The sequence below is a fragment of the Vulpes lagopus genome, chromosome 1 (genome assembly GCF_018345385.1).
Source record: "Vulpes lagopus strain Blue_001 chromosome 1, ASM1834538v1, whole genome shotgun sequence".
NCBI classification, from domain to species: Eukaryota; Metazoa; Chordata; class Mammalia; order Carnivora; family Canidae; genus Vulpes; species Vulpes lagopus.
The window spans coordinates 178,240,688-178,264,974 of record NC_054824.1 but is presented as its reverse complement, the minus strand read 5'-3'; the positions used below and the strand labels follow the sequence as shown (position 1 = coordinate 178,264,974).

General features: G+C 43.3%; 1 pseudogene; it reads left to right on the top strand.

The window, feature by feature from the left end:
• The first annotated feature begins 9,055 nt into the window (after positions 1-9,055).
• On the top strand, positions 9,056-10,289 carry LOC121485093 (annotated as a pseudogene).
• Positions 10,290-24,287: the final 13,998 nt, after the last annotated feature.

Genomic DNA, 24,287 nt, shown 5'->3' with positions numbered 1-24,287 from the left:
GTCATCATTAATAATTCAACACTTTGTATTAAGCACCTCTCTTTTCTTGCAGGACTCTTTTTGCAATATCTTTATTAAAAAAAAAAAAGTGCATCCATCTATTTTCCTCCATGACAATTAAGACCCAGAAAAACCCAGGAGATGGAGGGAGCAAAAGATGCATAAAAATGGAGGAGGAGGGAAGAGCAGGCCCCCAAAACAACCACTAGTTACTTCACCAGGTTTTCATGGGTACGTCTCGAGACGAGGAAGGAAAATGGTAAGACAGATATTTCCATTCGACATAAAGCCCTCCTACATAGAAGACATGGGTATGGCCAACCTCAAAAAGCCAAGGAGTGTCCTTCCTTGGAGACTTTCGAGGCAAGACCTCTCTTGGTTGAGTTGAAGGCCATGTTGCCAGGAGACTGAAGATGGACAAGATGACCTTCAGATGGGGCTGCCCATGCTGGTCCCCACTGCGCTGGTGCTGAGCTGATTGACAGCCCCTTCAGAGCTTTGTGAGATAGATCCATCCTGTTTCAGCTTGTTTCTGTTATTATGGACAGAAGCAGCAGCTCCTCTCCGTGAGAAGGGCCGGTGTGAAAAACCAATTCCCTTGTGATAAGAGCGGGGAGAAAGAATAAGCAGGAAAGAAGGGGGAAAGCTCTTCGTTGTTGATAACTGAAAGGGGCAGATGTTTCATAAAAAATGACAAGCAATAGTCTTTTCAATAAGGTGATAATGCTTCTGGTTGATCTGATGTGTGGCTGTTCAGGCAGTGTTGTCTGAAGAGAGGCAACTGCGTTAAGAGGCTCACGACGTGCTCGGGTGAGGGAGTTTGCTTCTTCCAAATCAAAATATTATTTTCTTTCACCGATTGCAATTTGTAGCTCATTGAACAATGATGGAATTTTATTTTAAATCATTTTTTTTTTTGGTTCTTTGAAAATTCTTAGAATGTGCAACTCTCAGCCCCAAGCCCCCAAGCATGGAGCCTTATTTATTTATTTTTTTTAAGTGAAGCCAGAGACTTGGGATAAAAAGCAAATCAGAGGAACATTTTTTCTCTATGGGAAACTAGCCTGAGACTGAAAATCCCTTTGAGGGATCCCCACATCCATCCCTCTGACTAACCGTGTAACTGGCTGAACCCCAATCTCATGGAACCCTCAGAAACTTCACAATGCTTCCCTGACTCTATGTCATGGGTTCAAGCTGGTCCTCTTGGGCATGAACACCGGTGACTCCCTACACTCCAATGTTCCCCATCTTGGCTCTGACAAGACAGAGGTGTAGCAGAGTAACACTTTGAGATGTTACTGGCATATTATTTTCTCTATTCCCTTATGAGTGAGCACTCCCCATCTTGCTATTGACAGGGGGGCCACCTTTACCTCCAGAGCCAGGAAACAAAGATGCCATATTGTCAACCTCCAAGATAAAAAAAAAATCCCAAGATTTCTAGTGTAAGATGGAAAGTGTAAGAAATGGAGTGCTCACAAGTAGAACTGCTCACTCCACTGCATATATAGGAGGTGGGAGAAGAACTGAAAAGCCTCTCGAAAGCAGAGCTGGGGTCCATCTTTGCATCATGCCCACCACCCCTAGATAATTTGGAAGAGGGGAGTAGGACAAGATCCAGATTTTCTGGGGTCAATGAGAGATCAATCTTTTACTGGTCCCACCTGGAGTTAGTCTTCAGCATCCCCTCAGTGATTCTTGTCCCTTTGAGTGTGGGAAAAATAAAGCAGACCAGCTGTAGGGGCAAAAGTAGGGTCGAGTGAGGGTCCCTGACTGCCACATAGTGTTTCCATCATCAAAAAAATGACACACAACTAAGTGATCCCCAAGCTCACGAGAAAGGCTAGGAAGGACTGAAGAATGGTGGATGGATACCCAGGAACAAGGATGGGAAGAGGAACCTTCATGAACCTGGGTAGCTGGAGGCTACAGTAAACCCAAAATCCTTCAGTGAATAAGACTAGTGTAGACTGAACACCTTGCAGTGGGACCTGTATGAAAGGGGCTTCCTCGAGGACCCCACATTCTCATCCTATACGGAAGGATGACAGCCGAGACCCAAACAGGTGAAACCTGGGAAATTGTCAGCCCCTGTCCAGATGACATCACGGTGGCACACCTTATAAAACCCCCTCCTCCCAGTTAAAAATCGGTGCCAAGGACGAGGGAGAGGGAAGAAGCTGAAAGGGAGAGTTTTGCTTTGCTTTGCTTTGCTTTTCAAACCTAGACCGTGGGAGAATTATAACCCTATTTGCCAGAGAAGATACTACGTAGGACTGAGCTTACTTGAAAGGGACCAGATTAGGGGCTCCTGGGTGGCTCAGTCGGTGAAGCGCCTGCCTTCGGCTCAGGTCCTGGGATCGAGGCCTGCATCCAGCTCCCTGCTCAGCGGGGACCCTGCTTCTCCCTCTCCCCACATGTGCTCTCTTGTCTCTCTCAAATAAAAAATAAATAAATAAATAAATAAATAAATAAATAAATAAATAAATAAAATCTTTTAAAAAAGAGTGACTACATTAGGTTTGTGAATCAGGTGGAATAAGGATTCCGATTTAGGGAATTGAATTGTCTTTCAGGAAAGGGAAGAAATGTATTTTTGTTCACCTGAGCCTGTGTCCGTGAAAATCCCTAACAAATAGTCTCTATTCCACGGAGATACTCACATTACATATTGTTAAGAAACAATGTCAATCAGGATGTGCCAACAGAATCACACGAGCTGCTGTCATTAGGGCTTACGCGCCGCCCTTCCTGGAGCATTAAGGGATTCTGAGTTGCTCAAAACTCTCTTGCACTCTGAGCAACGATTGCCATAGGAGATGAAGTTTTAGCCTCGGCCTGGCTTGCTGCAAGGCACCATCTCATTAGGACTCTTTCCCCAATTAATTATGCAAATGGGTTATTGATTATTAATTAGGACATTTAGTGATGTTATTAAGAACTTGGAAGATAAATCTTTTTGACTTGTATTTAACTAGTAGATTATATAAGCAATAAAGAATACGTGGGCAATAGCTGTATAATTACATTTTATGAATAGCAGAAACCTGTAAGGGATGTGGAGAGATTTAATTGACGTTTAACAAGATAACTACAGCGAATTAATTAGGAATTATCTGCTAAAATATGAATTAACTTCTAATAATATTTTAACCAGCTACTCTATGATGCTGGTGTCTTCTTATTGTTGCTAAAATACCTAAATAAAATATCCCGCTAGTTAAGATGATAGCGCTAATTTGTCTTCCAAATAATCAATCAAGTTTTATTGAGATTTATTGTGTATCCAGGACATAGCAGAGAATGAAAGGGAATAGGCGAGTAGTTCCCGCTGTCACGAAATTCACGGCAGAGCTGGAAGGAAAGGACTCGGCACAAGGGACTGGTAGGAGGAGGAACATTAAGTGGGATTTCAAGGCTGACCCACTGCACCTCTTTAAACCTCAGTTTTCTCACCCCTAAAATGGGAATGAGACTACGGAGCTCCAAGTTTGTTGTGCAAATGCCTCTCAGGGGCTGGTGCTTGAGAATCTCTGGAGGAACCACAGCTCCCATCGTAATCTTACTGCGTGACTCTGACAAGAAAATGCCACCAGTGGAAGCAATTCACGCACGTGCATAAGGACGTGTCCTCCAGTTGTTCGGTAAACAGCGTTTGTAAACCTCAACCCTGGAACAATCTAGCGCCTATCCAAAGGGCAGCAGTCAAATAAACAGTGATGGATTCATACTACAGAGAAGTAGCCACCATTAACCAGAGCGAGGCTCATCCAGGTGGGCTCACAGGGATAGATCTCCAGGAATTTTACAAAATATAAATAAATGTAAGATGCCATTTATGTGAAAAATGGCCACATGCAGCGAAAATGCCACGTATTCTCTACGGGCACATATATGTGTATAAAAACATCGAAAAACATCTGGAAATACACACCTCAACCACTGCACCATTCTGCCTCTGGACAAGGGAGAGTCGTCTAAGGGGGCCTAAGTGTTGTCTACGAAATTTTGTCTTTAAAGGCTATGGAGATGGTATCACTTGAGTAATTAAATTTTAAATTAGACAAAAATGGGATCAGAATGTAGATGAGGCATCCGAGGGGCTTGGTGGGCTACAGAGGGGATGGGCAGCAGGCAGGATGCGGAACGTGGAAGGCAGAAAATACTGGCCAGTCGTGCACCCGGGCTTCTGGAATGCTCCTCACACACATCACAGGGAGGCCCTGGAGGATGGGGAGAGGCTAGAAATGAAGGGGGAAAGGAGTGAGTAAGCACACAGGGGGCATCACCTGCAAGCCAGGCCGAGGGGTGTGTCCCTGAGTGGGGGGGAGACCCTGAGAAGCATGTGTGGGGTCTGGAGCAGGAGAGAGGTGAGGTTCAAGGGGCATTTGACCAGAACTATTTGAGCTGCACAGTGAGGAACAGGGAGCCCCCCAGGAGGCCATTGAAGGCACCCAGGTGTGCAGTGTTAAACACCCCAACAGCACAAACCAAAGATAAGGGCAAATCTGACAGACGTTTGGAAGCAGGCCATGGTAGCAACTGATGAAGCAGGGAAGGTGCACCAGAGGGGATTTCAGACTGTGGAGCCCATCAGCCCAGAGGTCCCCGGGAGTGGGGGGCACCCCAGACAGAAACCTGGTTTGGGGCGGGGGGGGTGGCGGCCAGCGGCCACTTTAATGGTTAAAACAAAAGTGTTTGATTTTAAAATGTAGAAATCTAGATGATGGTTGGCCTGCTAGGCTGCACGAGGGTGATAGTCTAGTTTCCTCCTGAGAGGTGTCAGCCAAAGTCACAAGATGCCACAAACTCCCCCATGACAGGCATGAAATGAGAGTGGAGGGTCAAGAATTAGGGGAAGAGAGGATATGGGGAGGGCAGAGAGGAACCATCTCTGGCTCAGAAGTTCAACATTCACATTTGCAGCTCCTCAGTCAGGTGGTAGTTGCCAGGTTTGGGTAACTACCTCTAAAAGAATATTACACCCACACCAAGAGACCGTTCCTCAGGGGTCATCTTTTAAACTAAGGGAGGCCCCCAAAGCTGGCCTGTATATCAAGAAGGCAAAGCTGTATACAGTCCATCCTAAGGATGTTCTTTCCTGGAAATCTGCCTTCCACTCTCCTTTCTTGTTCAAATACACTGAGAGCTGTGCCGGAGAAGTCACTACTGTTTCTGCGGCTAAGCTTCTCCTAGGAGGCTCTCTGTCGTCCCCCTAGGAAATATTTATTGACCGAATGACCGAATCTTTGCATTGGTCTGCTGTCCAGTTGCTCTCGCTGACTCAAAACAGAACTAATAGAAGACAGGCAGATACAGATATTGAAATAAAAGATTCGAATTTAGAATGTAGCATTCTAGGTGATGCTTGCACATCGGCCCATATAGGTATGTATATGCCTATATGGATGCATGTAGTGTCTCTTATATTTATTATAAGGAATTGGCTCACGTGGTTATGCCATCATGGGGGCCAAGTCCCAAGATCTTCAGTGGGCAAGCTCAAAACCCACAAGAGTGGGCTCAGTAGTCAATACTCAATAGTATAGAGTTGACCCGTAAGTGACGCAGTTTGAACTGCACGGGTTCACATACATATGGATTTTTTTTTCCCAATAAATACAGTATCCTACTGTAAATGCATTTTCTCCTCCTGATAATTCTCTTAGTAACATTTTCTTTTCTGTAGCTTACTTTGTTGTGAGACTATAGTCTATAACATACAAGATGCGTGTTGACTGTTAAAATTTGGGTTGACAAAATGTGTCTCCTGGTAAACAGTAGGCTATTAATAGTTAAGTTTCGGGGAATCAAAAGTCATACATGAGTTTTCACCTGTGTAGGAAGCCAGTGTCCCCTGTGTTATTCAAGGGTCAACTGTAGTTCCAGTCTGAAGCCAGCAGGCTTAAGCTCTGGGGGGATCCTATGTTTCAGCTTGAGTTTGAAGAGACGGAAAAACCTATGTTGCAGCTCTAGAGTGGTCAGGCAGGAGGAGCTTTCTCCTACTTGCAAGAGATCAGCCTTTTTTGTTCTTTTCAGGTCTTCTCATCTGAATGCTTCAGATGAGGCCCATCTGCACTGGGGAAAGCCATCTGTTTTACTCAGTCCACCAATTCAAAGGTTAACCTTGCCCCAGAAACATCCTACCCAGAATAAGACTCAACCAAATGCCTGGACACCCTGTGGCCCAATCAGATTGACACATACCAGCATCACATGCACAGTGTTCCCGACAAATGCTTTGATGAACAGGGGCTATGAATCTTCCTTCCGGTCTCATTCTTCTGAATTTTCCTTCTTGGAGAGGAAGGTGACCATGGGAAGACAGAGAGGGAACCATGCCATCTTCATTTGACATCCTGGCCCCAGAAGAGATCCAGCAGAGACTATCTTATCCTCCTTCGGGCCTGTGCCTGAAAAAGTCCTATATTGAATGGGTGCCTGGAGTGGAGTAGATGGTCAAGACTTTTCTAACTCTCAGATTCTAAGTCCCTGGTCTTTCTGGACTCCTTTATTTTATGACGATGAAGGATGAAGGGAGCTACATACCTCAGTGAGGGTGAGACATAGTTTGAGCCATTCAACTTCTTCCCCGAATTAATAGGGTATTTCCTTTAGGGTCCAGGAGAGTGTAGTACATAAGATCACAGCCCCGTGTCCTCAGTCAGAGAGGAGGTCAAATGTCAGCTCTGCCAACCACCAAGTATGTGACCTGGGGCAAATCAGTTCCTTATCTTTTGTAAGACTCCAGGGATTGCTGCAAAGATAAATCAGTAAGTTAATGTATAAACAGCACTTCTGGGCGTGCCTGCCACGTGGTCAGCATCCAGTAAGTGGTTATCCTTAGGGTTAGGACAGAAAGCAAACCCATTTCACCCACCTCTTTGCATCCATCCAGTCCTCTGGCCAGGAGGTCGTTTGTCGCCACCTCGTGGGCATTGGTCACACTACGTCACCCACCCAAAGGCAATAGACACCAGCGCGCACAAACTCAGCCTGAACGTGAAGGAAAAGTCAGAGAAAACTTAGGTGCCAGTGAAACGACCACCTTCACCTCCTGAAGGTTGGCTTTTAGCCCCCTGCTGCTGGGCCGCAAGAACTGCCCCCACAAGAAAGCACCGGTGCAGGTGCACAGAGACGCATGGGGTTTTTTGGTTACAAATTGGAAAGTTCATTTCATTATTCTCTTAAGAGTCTATTCATAAGATTAGTAAAACATACAGAAAGGTGGGCCGAGAGATAAGCATGTGTTCTGATTAAATAGAGCTCAGGCCAGGGGAGTGTGGAAAGAAAAACTTGAGTGACTCTGATTGTCGGGAGCCCCACACAAGGGTTTTCAATAAAATCCAGGCTAAGCTGCCTTAGGCACCGTGTGTTGAACTCACCCCTGCTTCCTTTTCCTCCGTCTCCAAAATCCCACAGAGACATCTTTGGGGGGAGGGTGGGGAGGAGGAAAAAAAAAAAAGATGGTTAGACAGTCTCTTTCCATTTCCCCAAGTGTCAAAGTAAAGTCCAACAGGAAGCAATTAACAGATGTCTGCCCAGCAGAGAGTGTGGGAGTTCCAGGCAGAAAGGAGAGCAAGCATCTCTTAGCATATCACAGGGTGGCCCCATTTACTCCCCATTACCCAGCTAAAAATAACCTCTCCATTTTTTCAGCTTTCTGTCTTTATTAGCATCAGTCCCAACAAGTTAGCTCTTTCCCTCTTGAAAGCTTCCTTAAACAAGCGGCAGAAGAGCAAACTAAATTCAGACTCTGTCCGGGGGCAGATTCCCCAGGGAAATTTCAGCCTCTCTTTGGAATTGGAGGTACAGGGGAGCTACTACCAAATATCCCCAGCTGTGGACTCCAGACCCCACCAGTTTCCACCATCCTGGAGCGAAGACTACAACCCGACTGTCCCTTAGGGGACGAGATTCTGTGTGGTTTTATGGCAAGATCTTATTTGTGACATTAAATGAGCAAATCATAAAGCATCTAAAATGATTCATTTCTCACTGGGGCTGTCAGCGAGCTGTCACCAGCTGACAGTTCTGTCATAAGTGTCATTTATAATGTCACAAGTCTATTTCCCATCAATGTCATTAAACAATTATACTTGGTTTAGAAGAAAGAAAGGGGGGAGGGCAGAGGGGCTCATGGAAAGCCATGTGTGATGCTTAAGCAATTATATACTTTGCCATTCTTGGGTGGTAATCCCTGCCAACAATTAAATCTTACTTGATTTGTTCATTTAGGCAAATTATCAATTATTTGGAGGCGTCAGGCCGGGTAATTTTTCCTCTCTGCTGGCAGCAGCCACCATGCCCCTCCAGGATGGATAGCAACAGGATGGAGACGCAGCTTTGATAATTAGGCCACTGAGCACCATGGCCCGCAGCTCTGCTCCCCCTCCCTGTGTCCTCACTGGTGTGTGTCCTTTGTCAGGGCTTGGTCTATGGGTGAGACCACCAGTCCTGGGAGCTGTGTAAATAAAGATCACTCTTCCAATAAATACGGGCTTTTTTTCCCTCTCCTTGCAAAATTTTGGTAAATGGGACCAAAATTATGCTTTGCAGCTATGAGATTATGTAGCTATGCCCTCCTGTCCTCTCTTCCATTTATTTTCCACAGTACGTGGGCCACCGTGTTAAACTCCCACTCAGGTCCTCAGGCATCTACTGTGTGTCTGTGAGAGTGGGGTCTGCCTCAGTGACTACGTTCACTAGAATGGCCATACAGATGATCCTTTCTGATTACTGTGTGAAACAGCAGAAACCCATGAGCGAGCCTATGGAGCAGGGAGGGGCGGTGAGGTTATGAGACCAGAGCGTGAAAGGATGAAAAGGAGAAAGACCGAAGGGCACCCTGAAATTCCATAAAGGGATTCCCTCCTGGAATGGGGTGTCTGGGGTCTGGCCTGGCAATGGCAAGTTCCTTTTAAGAGCAACCAGAGGGAACTTTCCAGAACGCTCGAGATGCGGAGGATTGGCAGCTGCCCAAGCTGAGCCCAGCAACGCGCTCCTTCCTGTTCCCCCACACCAGCCTCGGCCCTCTCACCGGCTGTAGAAAATGGTGAAAGAAACCACTTATTATGATGTTTTGGGGGTCAAACTCAATGCCACCCAGGAGGAATTGGAAAAGGCTTACAGGAAACTGGCCTTGAAGTACCACCCTGATAAGAATCCAAATGAAGGAGAGAAGTTTAAACAGATTTCTCAAGCTTATGAAGTGCTCTCTGATGCAAAGAAAAGGGAATTCTATGACAAAGGAGGAGAACAGGCAATTAAAGAAGGTGGAACTGGGGGTGTTTTTGGCTCCCCCATGGACATCTTTGATGTGTTTTTTGGAAGACGAGGAAGGATGCAGAGAGAAAGGAGAGGTAAAAATGTTGTACATCAGCTCTCAGTAACCTTAGAAGATTTATTTAATGGTGCAACAAGAAAACTAGCTCTGCAAAAAAAATGTGATTTGAGATTAATGTGAAGGCCGAGGTGGTAAGAAAGGAGCAGTCGAATGTTGACCCAATTGCCGAGGTACTGAAATGCAAATAAGAATTCATCAGATAGGACCTGGAATGGTTCAGCAAATTCAGTCTGTGTGCATGGAGTGCCAGGGCCATGGGGAACGGATCAGTCCTAAAGAGAGATGTAAAAGCTGCAGCAAAAGGAAGATAGTTGGAGAGAAGAAGATTCTAGAAGCGCGTATTGACAAAGGCATGAAAGATGGCCAGAAGATAACATTCCATGGTGAGGGAGATCAAGAACCAGGACTGGAACCAGGAGATACTATCACTGTTCTAGATCAGAAGGACCGTGCTGTTTTGACTCGACGAGGCGAAGATCTCTTCATGTGTATGGATATGCAGCTGCTTGAAGCCTGGTGTGGCTTTCAAAAGCCAATATCTACTCTTGACAACCGAACCATCGTCATCACCTCTCATCCACGTCAGATCGTCAAACATGGGGATACCAAGTGTGTGCTAAACGAAGGCATGCCAATTAATCACAGACCATGCGAGAAGAGTCACCTAATCATCGAATTTAAGGTAAACTTCCCTGAGAAGGGCTTTCTCTCTCCTGATAAACTTTCCTTGCTGGAAAAACTCCTACCTGAGAGGAAGGAAGTAGAAGAGACTGATGAAATGGACCAGGTGGAACTGGTGGACTTCGATCCCAATCAGGAAAGACGGCGCCATTACAATGGGGAAGCACATGAAGGTGAGGAACATCATCCTGGGGCGGGGGGGTGTTCAGTGTCAGACCTTGTAATGGGGCCAGCGAGTAACACTGCTGCTGGCATTTGATGTGCAGTAGTGAATGAGCGAAGGACTATAATCATAGCTCCCTACTTGCTATTGTTTTTGTTTCAATATTCAACTTGTAGTAGTGTTTTAAAAGTTAAAAATAAATAAATAAATATGAGCAACCAGAAGTAGGCCAGAAAGGCCCTGAATGAGTTTGTACCAAATGTGGTCTGGGCAGTTGTCACAGAAGCCTAGAGTCCCCATATAGATCTGACCTATTTCTAGATTCTAGCACCTGGTGCATGACAGCTCTTGGTTCAAAGTTTTATGATTTTGGCTTCTTTAGAGCATCTGGGGTGGACATCTGTTTTGTTTTGCTTGTTGGCTTGTTTCCTGCCAGCCCTTTCCTCTTAGGTAAAGAAGACCCCTATTTTCTCAGCAGGACCATTCCTTGCCCCCTCCTGGACTGTGTACGTCAGCTGGAGCTGACCAACAACTTATCGGTGAGAGCATCCTGTCTCCCAGGTCACAGTAATTAGTCCAGACAGGAAAGATGAGCAAAATTGATCCAAGGAGAGCCTATCCTCAATCTCTCCTGGTATTGACAAGATGGAGTTTGAGTCTGGAAATGCTGGGGGGGCTCTCCTGTCACTATGAGGGGAAAATGTGCCTGACAATGAAGGCAGCTCAGAGAAGGGCAGAGAGACACACCAGGTGTGATGGGGCATCTGGTCCAGTGTGCCCGAAGCTAGTGTACCCTTGGACATTTTAACTGGATTGACCAATACACTTCCTTTTCACCGAAGCTTGGACACAGTAGATTTCTATTACCTGCAACCAAGAGAATCCTAATTGATCCAGTTTGGTTTCTCCAGTTTTTCCCTTTTGTGTTGACAACCAGTTTGTCCGTGAGCCTATTTCTATCTCCTGTTACTGACGTGAAGGTTTCCATTTTTGTTCCTTGGTTGTAGCTTCACTGGGTTGGATAAACTGCCCAAATCCTCTTGGCAGTTTATCCAACTCCACCAATTGACCCAATGGCAGAAGAAGCTTCAACGAGCAGGACTGACGTCCAGTTGGCTGTCTGAAACCCCATCCTGGCATTTAGAAACTCTCTCATGGCTGGCTGGATCAAAGCCAGCTCTTTGAATGTAACTCTAAGTGTGGCCTAGACACATGTAAGGATCACTCAAATGTCCCTTTCCAATCTTAGCATAATTAAATGAGGAGAAGATGAAGGAGGAAAGGAAGTGGGGGAGCAGGGGGCATGGCCTCAGTTACCCCCTGAAGCATTGCTCAGCTTGAATTGCCTGTGCTCTTAAGTTCCCCATCTTCTCAAACGTTCTCTCCCTGCTTAGCCCCGTGCATTGAACGTCAGCTTCCGACCCTGCACACTTCTCTCCTTCTCCTGCTATCTAGCCTCATGTCGCTCCCTTTGTTACCCCTGCCACCGCCACACTGCCTCCGGCTCCAGAGAGTGCCCAGCCCTTAGCAGAGAATATTTATAAAATTGTCCATTGCTATTTAACAGAGGGAGGATTGCTACATGGGCAAATGGAAAGATACACACCCAGCAGTGGAGAGGGTTATTCATCACACCTGGCATGGCATTGGGACAGGGTCTATTGGCTGCCAAAGAGAAGTCTGGCAAAAAATGGAAAATTGAGTCCATCAGGGGCCAGCTTTGTCCACAACACCACTCCTGCCAATGATGTCCTGCTGAATTGACAGGCTTTCTGGATGAATCAATTGGTTCTTTTGTCATCTGGTTGACTCAGAAACAGTTCCCCTTGAGCTCTTTAGTTTGCAAAAGATAAATACACACTGACCTGAAAGAACAGTAGCGTAGGATAAATGTGTGATGTCTAGTTGCGTTTTGCAAGCAGAATCAAATTTGGAAGGAGTCAGAGAAAGAAAGATGGGGGTGGAGAGAAAGAAGATGGAAAAGGAGGGGTAGAGAGAGAGTGAGAGAGGATGGCATCTGACCCAGCTCCACCTGGACCACCCAGCTGTGCTATGCGGGGAGTCCAGGCTTGCCATGCTCCAGCATCTGGTTGGGGCCCAGGTGTTTCTGGAACACTGAAGTGATTCCGTGGATGCTATCAGAACTAATGCCAAGAAAAGAAATATAAATTACATTTAAAAGAAATCTACCTTTTATCTTTTAACCTTAGGCCTTCCCCAGCCATGCAGAAAAATCAATCTTGGCTAATCCACTGACCAAGAAAAAGAAAAAGGGAAAAGAACAGACGAGAACCTTGCATTAAACAGCTGCTTGATGCTTAAAGAGGTATCAGAGGGACGTTGATTGGAGAGCTCACCAGCAAGAGGGGTCCAGGTTCAAAAGGCTGAAAGTAGGAACTCTTATTGGTATTCCATGACTGGTCATTAGCCAGGAAGACAAAGGACACAGTTAAGTCACATTTTAGCTTAAGATTCTAAATCAGCAGCAAAGCATGGCTTTGCTGAGGCCCTGCTTTCTTAATATCTCTTTGTTGAGAGCTAGAAAAAAAAAAAAAAGCAACGAGTCCTATCCTGGGTAGAGTATAGCCAACTATATGACCATTACATAAGCATTAGCTAGAGAAATCAAGACAGAGTTATTGCTGGCTGTGATGCAATAAAGAGTGTATCTGGTCTTTGTCCCCAGTTCTGGGCACAGAACTTGGAAAGCCCTTGGAATTTCTAGAGTGGTAGGAGTATTTTTATTTACAAGGAACCCTTTTGATATATCTGAGTTTATGCTAAGGAGGTGATTTCATGGCGGGCCCTTAGATACTTTTAGGAGAGACGCTGACCCCTGCAGAAAGACAATGTATGTGATTACACAATTGGAACCTAGAGGCTCACCCCCAAATGCCAGGGAGAGAAGAGGGACAGGAGGTTGAGTTCAACCACATGGTCATTGGTCCGACCAACATGCTTACTTAACGCAACTCCATGTAAAACTCTGGACACTGAGCCCCGGGTGAGCGTCCCGGTTGAGAGCAGAAGCTCCTGCAGCAGGACCCTCCTAGACCTTACTCTGTGTATCTCTGCATCTGGTTGTTCATTTGCATCCTTTAGAATAACATGATGACTAGAAGTGTAGCACTTTTCTGAGTTCTGGGAGTCACTCTGGAGAATTACCAAACCAGAGGAGACTATGGGAAACTCTAGAATTGTAGTCAGCTGGACAGAAGTGTGGGCAATCTAGGAACTTAAGGCTGGCATCTGAACCTAGGGCAATCCTGTTGGGGACCTTCCCCTTTATTTAGCTCCTGGAGTCTGAGCCTAACTTCAGGTATTTTAGTGTCATCATTGAGTTTAATCTTAGGACACTCAGTTGCTGTCAGAAAATTGGCATCAGGACACCCTCTTCGAGTATTCCCCAGTAAAGAAGCCACAGAAGGGTCCTTTCAGGATAAGACATATGGTCTCTGAGACTGTCATCACCTTACATTTTCATAGCAGTAGGAAACCTGGTGGAACATTCTCTTGGGCTCAAAGTTCACAGACTTCGGGGACTGGAAACCGCAGAAGATGGAATCCGTGCTGCCATCTGCAGCAGGATGGATCCCCAAACATCTCAGAAGCTTTGCAATCATCTCTTGATGGGACACCTAATACCCTCCCCCACAAGCCTGTTCAACAGTCACCTCATCCCCTACTTTTAGCCAGAACACGTATCAGATATATTTTATTTCTTTGTCTGTGTCTCCCAGTAGAACGTGAACTCTCTGAGGGCGTGAGCTTTGTGTGTTCACTGGTATGCCTCCGGGGTCTAGAACAATGGCTGACATATGGTAGGTGCTTAATTCATGAACAAGGGTCCCTGCTTAACAGAAGCCTATGCTAGTAGGATGCTTTTAGTGGCATCATACAGGAAAGGCAAACCTACTTTGTCTACCCGGGTAATCATGGGTGTGTTGTATGCTCGCTTGTCTCTCCTGCCCCACTTTCTACCAGTTGAAATTCTGCTTTCCTCCCAGGGCTCCAGTTCTGGTCTCACCTCTTCAGTAAAACTTTCCCTGACAACCCCAGCCCTTACTGATCTATCTTTTCTCTAGTCTCTGGAAAAGCTAAGAATGTATCCCACACAGTTACATGCTGCCCTATTGTCTTTTTGGACTCGTCTTCATACAACGAGAAGTAAGCTCCCTGAGGAGCGGAACACAGTCTCACATATATGTGACCCAAATCACTCACAGAACTTAGGTCAGCACCTGACACATAGTAGGTATTCCAAAAACATTCGTGCATTAGACTTGTTGCAAGATCTTGAAACTTCTAAATTCAATAGAGTCAGGAGTCCTATGGTCCCTATCTGTGCACCCACAGCACCCTATTTAAAAACCTTTCTAAAAAAAAAAAAAAAAAAAAAAAAAAACCCTTTCTAAAAAACAAAACAAAAAAACTTTCTAATTACCAGTATGCGAATCTGACTGTCAAATCCTCAATGTCCAACCCTCAAAATCTGACCCTGGCTTTTCAGCTCCGTGTCTCCAGGACCGAACACAGTGCCCCAAACACAATAGGAATCTAGTTTTGATTTTTATTAATCACACAAACTGAAGTAACAAAATGCATCTATCACATTTCCATGGCCTCACTTTTCCTAGCACGTGTGAGGTCCTGAGTAGGTCCCCAATAACTACCTCCCGACGCTTGTCTTCACTTGCCTGGTTAGACAGAGTAGAACATTCTCTTTTGCTGAATCTTTCTACCCATCACTCCACAAATGCCATGCTGAACTGGGGGTTTGCTGGGGTCTCAGGGAGAGAAGATGGGGGTTGCCTCCCAGACATGATGGAAAGGCAAAATGTGAGTGTAGTGACCAATGGGGAAAACAACAAATCTTTCTTACAGTTCTCCTTTTTTTTTTTTCTAAAAGAACAGCATAACATGAGTTATTTTAACCATTTTTAAGCGTACAGTTCTGTGGCATTAGGTACATTCACTTCGTTCTACAGCCGTCACTACCATCCACCTCCAGAACTTTCTCATCTTCCCAAATGAGAATACTGTCCCCACTATTTCTCCCTTCTCGGCCCCTACAACCACCTTTCTACTTTCTCACTTCATGAATTTGACTAGTCCAGGGACCTCCGTTAAGTGGAATTATGCAATATTTGCCATTTTGGGACTGGCTTATATAATATCTTTGAGGTTCATCCATGTTGTAGCCTCTGTCAGAATTTTTATTGTCATGTTTAAGGCTGAATAATATTCCATTCTATGTGTATACCACATTTTATTTCCTCATTCATCCATCCATGGTCACTTGGGTTGTTTCCACCTTTTGGTTATTGTGAGTAATACCCTGTGCAAGTGGGTGTACAAATGTCTGTTTGAATTCCTGCTTTCAGTTCTTTCAGGTATGTGCCAAGAGGTGAAATTGCAGAACCAGATGGTGATTTGATGTTAGTTTTTTGAGGAACTATCATACTGTTTTCCACAGTGACTGCATCATTTTTCTTATCACCTCAAAATTTATCTATTTATTTATTTATTTATTTATTTATTTATTTATTTATTTATGTTTGAAATTGTTGATATATTGACATGGTACAAAACACAACACCAATGACAAAGTATTTACTTTTTACTCCTGTCTCCATGACACTTACTTCCCCATCTACAGGCAGCCAATGTTACTACTTACACTGCTCTATCACAGCACCCCCAAGTCACCCCTATAACCTGAGCAAGTTTAATACCCAGGCTGAGGCTAGTTTCCTAAAAGAAAGGTTTTTAAACTGTCTGCAGTCTGCTCAGAGAAGGAGTTAATGGAACACAAAACTCTGAAATGCACTGTACATAATGAATAACAAATACCCTTTTAAGATGAGTATTATTAAAGCATCAACATGGTATTATCCAAAACGTATGAAGTGTCTTCTCTCTTTCTCTCTCTCTCTCTTTTTTTTTTTTTTTTTGGCCCTTACTAATACATTGAAAGCATTACCTAATGCCCACTCCAAAAGATTAGATCCCTTTGAAAGAAAAGAGTCAACATGCATAACACATCCCAGCACCATCCTGCATCTTTTCCATTTGGGTTCGCAGTCAGACATTCCCTGGTTTAAGAAAAAGAGCATTTGCAAAATGGCTCTTGGGGCTTAATTGGTATTTCTTTCTTTTTGCCTGCCAGTATAATCCAGGAGAGGAGACTGCAAAGCAATTTAAGAACATTAGCATTGTTCCTAAATACCCACATCCAAGGTTAGTGAATACAACTGGTAAAGCCCAAAGAGCACCTAGGGAGATTAAGGGAGGTTTTGAAGCAGAACGCATGATTCTAATGAACTTGGGCTCTGCCTCATGGAAGAAGAATCTATCTAAATACATTAGAGCCAACGGAGCAGACAGGAGGGAAGCAGCTACCTAAGTATAAGAGATGCTGTTCTCAGTAAATCGTGAAATGCTGCAAACAGATTCGGGTGGGTTTGAGGCCCCGAGCCGCTACAGGGTGCTAATTATGATTGCCATACTGTGGCTGAGTGGGCTATTCCCCCAGTAGGGTGTCAAGAGCCACACCAGCTGTCCTGGTGAATGTCCTCCTGGTGTCCCTCACGGGGGTGGCCTCTGCTTGGTTTCCTCCTCCTCTCACTATGCAGATGAATTAATTTGTTTGGAGGTTGAAGAAGGGCTTTTGGAAAGAAAGGAGTGTCTGATAGATTAGTAGAGATACGAGCAATTGTCCAGGTGTTTTTTTTTTCTTACTTCAATACTACTAGTAGTGGGGATGCCTGGGGGCTCAGGTGGGTAGCATGACCTAAATGAACAGCTGTAGAGAGCCAATATGACCACATCTCAACATTATGCACCCAAAATGCACAAGAAATAAAATTATAGATTTTAAACAAACCTCATTTTTGAGTCTGAGATTGCAAAGTACGTGCCTTATGAAACATTGATTTTCCTACTGAGGTTCTGGGTAAAGGGGAGAGCAAGGCATTTGACACCTAGCTACCCAGAGGAGTCAAACGTTATGGGTTAAGGGCAAAGTCCTCCGCATAGCTGTCCTCACTTGAGACACCAGCCACAGGGTGGCTGAGGTCCCCAGGTCTCCCTCACTTCTGATCAACTGGCTACAAATTCAGGGGTTCCCGCTCTCCCCTAGGCTTCCATAATATGTTACAAGGACACACAGAAGTCAGGAAAGCACTAGTTTTAGAATTATAATTGCATTATGGCAACAGGCTACAGATCAGAAACAACTGAAGGGAAGACATGTACAGCAATGTCTGGAAGGGTCCTAAACACCAATCTTCCTTTATTTTCTTCTGTGGAGTCAGGATGCATCATCCTTCCTGACACATCAATGTGTGGCAGTGTGCAGAGTACACCACCAAGGAAGCTCACTCAGACTTCTTCTGTGTCCATAAATATTATTGGGACTTCATGATGTAGGGATGACTGATTAAATCATCAACCATGTGACTCCATTTCTAGCCTCCCCTCCCCTCCCTGAAGGTTGGTCTGATATCAAAGTGGCTCAAAGCCCTAAACCTCACATCAGTGATTGGTCTTTCTGGCATGGCCAGCCACCATCCTGGATCTTCTCCTTCACGTAAACTACCTCGTAAACAAAACCTATCAGGTCCCACCTTGAATAGCATAGACACTCCTCTTACTTGGGAAACTCCAAGGTTTAGAGCCTACCTCCCAGGACGTGGGGACAAAGGCCAACCAAATTCTTTGTTATCCAGGGCTAAGGTGGATAGTGGGCAGGGAAGTGGGAGAGGAACAAGCCACAGTGGGAGACTATGAGCAAAACCTGAGTCCCAGTTAGATTTCATTATACCACCTTGAGCAAGCCACTTAATCATCATGGGCCTTAGATCACATGCTCTTCACTCATAACAATAATTATTGATACCATTTAATAAGCACTTACTATGCACCAGAACCTGTGCCAAGAATTTTGCCTATTTAATCACATTTATTCTTCATAATGAACTTGCAAATTTTGTCATTTTATTATCCCCGTTTTGTAAAAGGTGGAGAGGTGCCTGAGATCTCAGAAGGTTAAATAACTTGTTCAAATAAGTGGAGGAGGGCAGCGTGGGTGACTCAGCGGTTTAGCACCGCCTTCGGCCCAGGGCGTGATCCTGGAGACCTGGGATCAAGTCCCACATCAGGCTCCCTGCATGGAGCCTGCTTCTCCCTCTGCCTGTGTCTCTGCCTCTCTCTCTCTCTCTCTGTATGTGTCTCTCATGAATAAATAAATAAAATCTTTATAAAAAAAATAAAATAAATAAGTGGAGGAGCTGGCCCACAAACACAAGCAGGAGTCCCAGGCTCCCATTCTTAAATTTCTAATCTATACCATTCAACCCTTTCCTTGGCTCGCAGGCATATTGAGAAAATGCATGAGGCTGATATGAATTATTATAATCTGAAAGGAAGGAACCTTATAATTCAAGCTTATAAGATTACCATTATTATTATATCACTGATTATAACTATCGGCAGTATTATTTTATTTTTATACTTCATATGAATCTGTCTACTTATTACGAAAATGCTTTCTCCTTACCATATGAGTTTTATCACAAAGAATGCTTTTGGAAGGAAGGCGGGTCTTCCAATTGCTTTAAACCAAATTCTCATGTAGTTTCCCAAACATTTGCTAAGTATAACACCTTCTATATGCCAGTGTACTTGCAACATGGAAGGGACAAAAAGATGAATAAGACAGACATGTAGGCTCTGCCTGTACCGAGAATGACACAACATTCACTGTACCGAGAATGACACAACAGGTAGACTATGTCAAGTGACCCGAAAGACACAGAATGCCCTCTGCTGGTTCAAAGGAAAGAGAGCACATAAGCTTCAAGGGATCAAGAAGAATTTCAAGGAATCAAGCTTCAAGGATTCAAGCAAGAAAGAGAGGGGAAGGAAGAAAGGAAGAAAACGGAATTTTGAGGGCTCTGGATGAGGAAGAAAATGGAGTCTCATAAGAAGGGAGTCGGTAGTGGGGTGCCTGGGGGCTCAGTTGGGTACCATCTGCCTTTGGTTCAGGTCATGATCTCTGGGGGCCTGGGATTAAGTTTCATGCCAGGCTCCATGCTCAGCAAAACAGTCTGCTTCTCCCTTTTCTCTGCTGCTTCCCACCACTCATTCATTCTCTCTCTTTCTTTCTCCCTGTCTGTCTCTCTTTCTCAAATAAATATATCATTTTTTAAAAACCTAAAAAAAAAACAAAAAAAAGTAGAAGAAGGAAGTCTGGTAGCAAAATCAGGCAGTTCAATTCAGAATGTTCTCAGGGATTAATGAGTACCTAGTTTAGTGGTAATATATTACTGTAGGATGAGCACAGAATGCAAAATAAAAATTATGGCTTTATCACATGTTAGCTTTTGATGTTGGGCAAAGCTCAAGGTCCTCCAGCATGGCTTTATCCATTAAAAAATAAACAAAATGACAGTAAATAATGCCCAGCTCTTAAGGCTTTTGTTAGGGTAAAAAAAAGAAGTATATTAAAAACATTCTGGAAACTAAACAACATTAAACAAGTTTTAGATTTTATCATTTCTTTTTTTCTTGGTTTGTCTGGATTATGGGCCTTAGTAGTACTGTGATATATGATAGACAATATCAATAAAAAGGACATAATAGAGCCATACCAGGCAAGGGTGAGGAGACCAAGCTTTGTCCAGTTCTAAGAAGTTAGCTCTTGTCTTACTTTCTGTTGCTTTGGGTTGATTTGGTTTGTTGAAGGTCATTTTAATAGCATTAATGCCTATTATTTCAGGAATAGCACACATTAGCTCCAAGGAAAAGAAAAATTATTCAGTCGGGATAAGCATGGGATGTAGTAGTCAAGACTTTTTTTTTCTTTTTATTTATTTTTTCTTTTTTTTAGGGTTATTTGAGCAGGTTTACCTTTCCAATGGTAACACTTCAGAGGAGAATGGACGAAAAGCCTGGACATTAATCTGGATTTCACATGACCCCGTGTAGAACCCACAGTAGGATGTTCTGGAAGATCCCTCCCAGTCTGAGAAGTTAGGGGCCTCCTGCCAGCAGCTCTGTGGGTCTGGGAAGTTCTCTTTCTGCCTCTCCACTCACCTTATATAGTTTTAGGAAGTTGAGGCTGGAAGAAATGGGATTCCTCATTTGGCCATAGTTGGAAGAGTAGAGAGAAACAGCTACCACTTTAAAGTATCCAATACATGGCTGTACAATTAACTTTATATTAAGAAGGGATTCTAAAGCAGTTGAGCTTAACTAAGTCTGACTGTAAAAAATTAATCAAATCAATTTAATTAACTCATATAATTAATCTAGGTGTGCTTTGATAGCATGGAGCTAGAACCTAAATACTTTTCTTTTTTTAACGCCAGGATTAACTATTTTAAGCTGCCTTATTATAAATTCTCAAATGTACAAAATAGTAGAGAGGATAGTAAAATCAATCTTGACATAGTCTTCACTCGTATGCAACAATCATTAAGGTTTTACCGTACTTGCTATATCTATCATCCTTTTTTCTTATCATTTTTGATGGAATAGCTTTCCACTTATTTATATCACTTTTGTACCTTTCAGATATGCATAAAAGATTTCTAAAAGGAAGTTTTGCACATTTTAGTAAGTTGATGCCTCGGTATATTTTTCTTTTTCGTTGTTGCTATAAATGGATATCTCTTTTATTAAACTTCTAGTTTAATAAAACAGTTACTGTTAAAAAAAAAAACAGTTACTGTTTGTTTATGACATGATTGTTGAGTTCCATCAGTTGATTTTATATCCTGCTCTTTTCCTGAAGTCTATTATTGGTTATAATAGGGTTTTTCATTGGTTCTCTTGAGTTTTCCAAATATATATCTTCATTATTACTTTTAGAAATTCTACAATTTTGTTTTGTGTTTTCCCTTTCACCCAAGAGTCTTTACTAGAGAACTTTGAGAATTTTTAAATTATTTCTGGTTTAATTACATACTTTGGTCAAAAAAGTCTGGCTTATTATTTTTATTTTCTAAAATTAACTGAAGTTTTTCTGTTTTAATACATGCTCAGTGCTTGTAAATGACCCAAATGCACTTGAGAAGACAATGTATTCTTTATTATTGGTTTACAGTTAAATATACTGTTATATGAACTACCTTATTAATTTTTTTAGGTCTTGTATATTCTTAATAATTTTTAATCCCCTTGGCTTGAAGGAGATGTGATAATAATTTTAAGTTATTACTGTCTGTCCATTCCTTCTTTTATCTCCTGTAGTTTTGATTTATCAATGTTGCAATTTTACTTCCTGCATAGATATTAGTAATTATTGTATCTTTACTATGAATTGTACTCCTTAAATTCATAAAATGGCTTTCATATTTTACAATGTTTGTTGGCATGAAATCTATATTTCTGATATTAAGATCATGTCATCGGCTTTCTTTTTACTTCCAGTCAACGGGTGTATCTTTATAGTTTGATTCTTAACTTTCTGATTCACTTATTTTTCTTAGTATGTTTTGTAGGGCAACATGGATTTTGCTTTGCTAAGATCAGAAAAAATGTTTTTTTTCTTTTAAGAGATGAGTAAAACCGGGATGCTGGGGTTGCTCAGTTGTTAAGCATCTGCCTTCAGCTCAGGCCATGATCCCAGGGTCCTGGAATCGAGCACCATATTGGGCTCCCTGCTCAGCGGGGAGTCTGCTTCTCCCTCTCCCTCTGCTGCTCCCCCTGTTCATGCTCTCTCTCTCTCTCTCTCACTCTTAGTTGAATGCTTTTGTCTTCCTGTTACTTTCCGTGATCTGATTCCTTTGGAGCCACCATCCTCTCCTCTCACTTGTCCAGTGTTACTGCCCTGCTCAATTCACCTACTTCTAGCAGTTTCCCCCTCAGAGTGAGATGCTGTACTTCTGGAAAAGGATATTGGCTGGACACTTTGGAATTCATCAAGAGTTTGCTCTACTCCAGCATGACTGGGTCCCTTGGCAATGCAACATGGAGGTGTTTGCTCTCATCTGCAATTCATAGCATATTAGAACTTCCAGCTCACAGTTATTCTCAGGCCTGTTCAGAGTTTGACTCCAGGTAAACGCCTTCTCTTCTTGAGGGTGAATTCAACATGAGGGTGAATATTCATAGGTGACTTGGGGTTCCATAGCTTGTAGCAGACACGTGAGATTTCCTTGGAGCCACTCTTACCTTTCCTCATCTCGTTCCCCTCCCACCTTCTGAATAGTCAGGTATTCCTGCCCCCTCCCGGTAGTCCTTAGGTGCCATTGCTGTATGCAGTTTGGATCCCACTTACTCTAAAGTTTAGGGGGTTTCTTATCACTTAGTATTTTTAAATATATAACTCCTATGTATTTCCTCACACTATCCTAATTTTCAGGAGGAGTTTTGGAAAAGTTCAGAAACTACCTTGATCTTACCAGGACCAGAACTTGGAGATCAATTTCTTTAAAAAAGAAAAAAGATTAAAAAAGATTTTATTTATTCATTTGTAAGAGACACACACAGAGAGAGAGAGAGAGAGAGAGAGAGAGGCAGAGACACAGGCAGAGGGAGAAGTAGGCTTCCTGAGGGGAGCCCGATGTGGGATTCAATCCCAGGACCCTGGGATCACAACCTGAGCCAAAGGTGGACGCTCAACCACTGAGCCACCCAGGTGCCCCAGAGATCAATTATTTTTTGATAGAAAGTGGAAGAATTAAGCTCTCCCAATTCCTTCACAAAATCTTATAATCATAGAATGTGAGTTCCCTTTAAAAAAAAAATCACAATATCTCATTTAATGAGAATGACAATTGAGACCCAGAGAGTAAAAATGACTTCGTTGAAGCCATTTTAGGAAGTAACAGAGCCACATGTGAAATGCAGCTTTCAGAGAATCTTGGTGTTAGAAGGGAACTCAAGGGTGCCATGGTCCATCTTCCTACCAATGCAGAAAGCACCAGAAAAGATGCGGTCAACATCCTCCAAATACCCTAAAACATGGGGGAAAACATTGCCTAATCAACCTATTTCACCTTATGGTGAACACAGACATAGATCTTTTCACTTTTTTCTATTTTGAAAAGTGTGAGTTGAGACAGACAAGGATGAATTGCTACAGGTCCTATTGCTTTTGTTCCCTGTTTCTTCTCATTTTAGAAGCTGGCTTGGAAGTAGCTCTCGGTTGATTCACAGTCTGAGCTAGAAACGATCTTTCCGTCCATCCAGTCTAATGTGATTCATTAGCCTGCTTAAACCTGCCCGGCTGCTGATTCAATCACCGATTGTTCAGGAGTTCTTCCTAATGTGAGATGATGCACAGGAGAATATACGTGGATTGTACAAGATCACATAAATTTAAGAGATTGTTAGAATTTCTCTTACAGAGTAGAATTTCCTTCCCCATAACTTCCAAACACTGGTCTTGGTTCTACGCTTTGAAGCTTATGCAAAATGTCTCATCATTTCTGTACTTTACAATCCTTGAAATATTGGAGGACAGCTATTGGGCTCCTTCCTCACATCTAAGGCTTGTGTTTTTTCACCATCATAAACACACCCAGTACCTAGTCCTCTTGTGGCGTGGTCTCCAGTCCTCCCAGCAATTTACTTAACCTCCTCTGATTGAGCATACTGAGCGTGTCAATGTTTCTCTCGAAATGCCAGCAATAAACAGAGGGAGATTAAACCCTCTTTGTCTGGGCATCACGTTCCTATCAGCTCAGCCTAAGACTACATTAGTCCCTTTGGTATCTCTTGTTATGCTGGATGCACACTGAGCATGCAGTCAACTAATAGCACCTAATCTTTTCTCGTGAGCTTCTATAGCAGAGCTCCTACTTCTCCAGCGTGGGCAGCTGATATTTTTGGTCCCAGATGCAGTACAACAGCTTGGTAAGGACCAACACCAGTTCTATCAGAACTCCAGTGGTGTATTGAACCTGGGGACTTTGACTCTTTCAAGGTGTCAAGGTTCTCTGGTAGGCTCCATACCTCTCTTGGGATTTAATTCTTCCTGAGTTGTATTTGTTCTATTTCTTTCAGTGTGAAGGTCATGTTTCTAGATACAGAAGACAAAAAGCAAAAACAAAAACACTAGAGATCGAACGGTCCTCTTTCTCA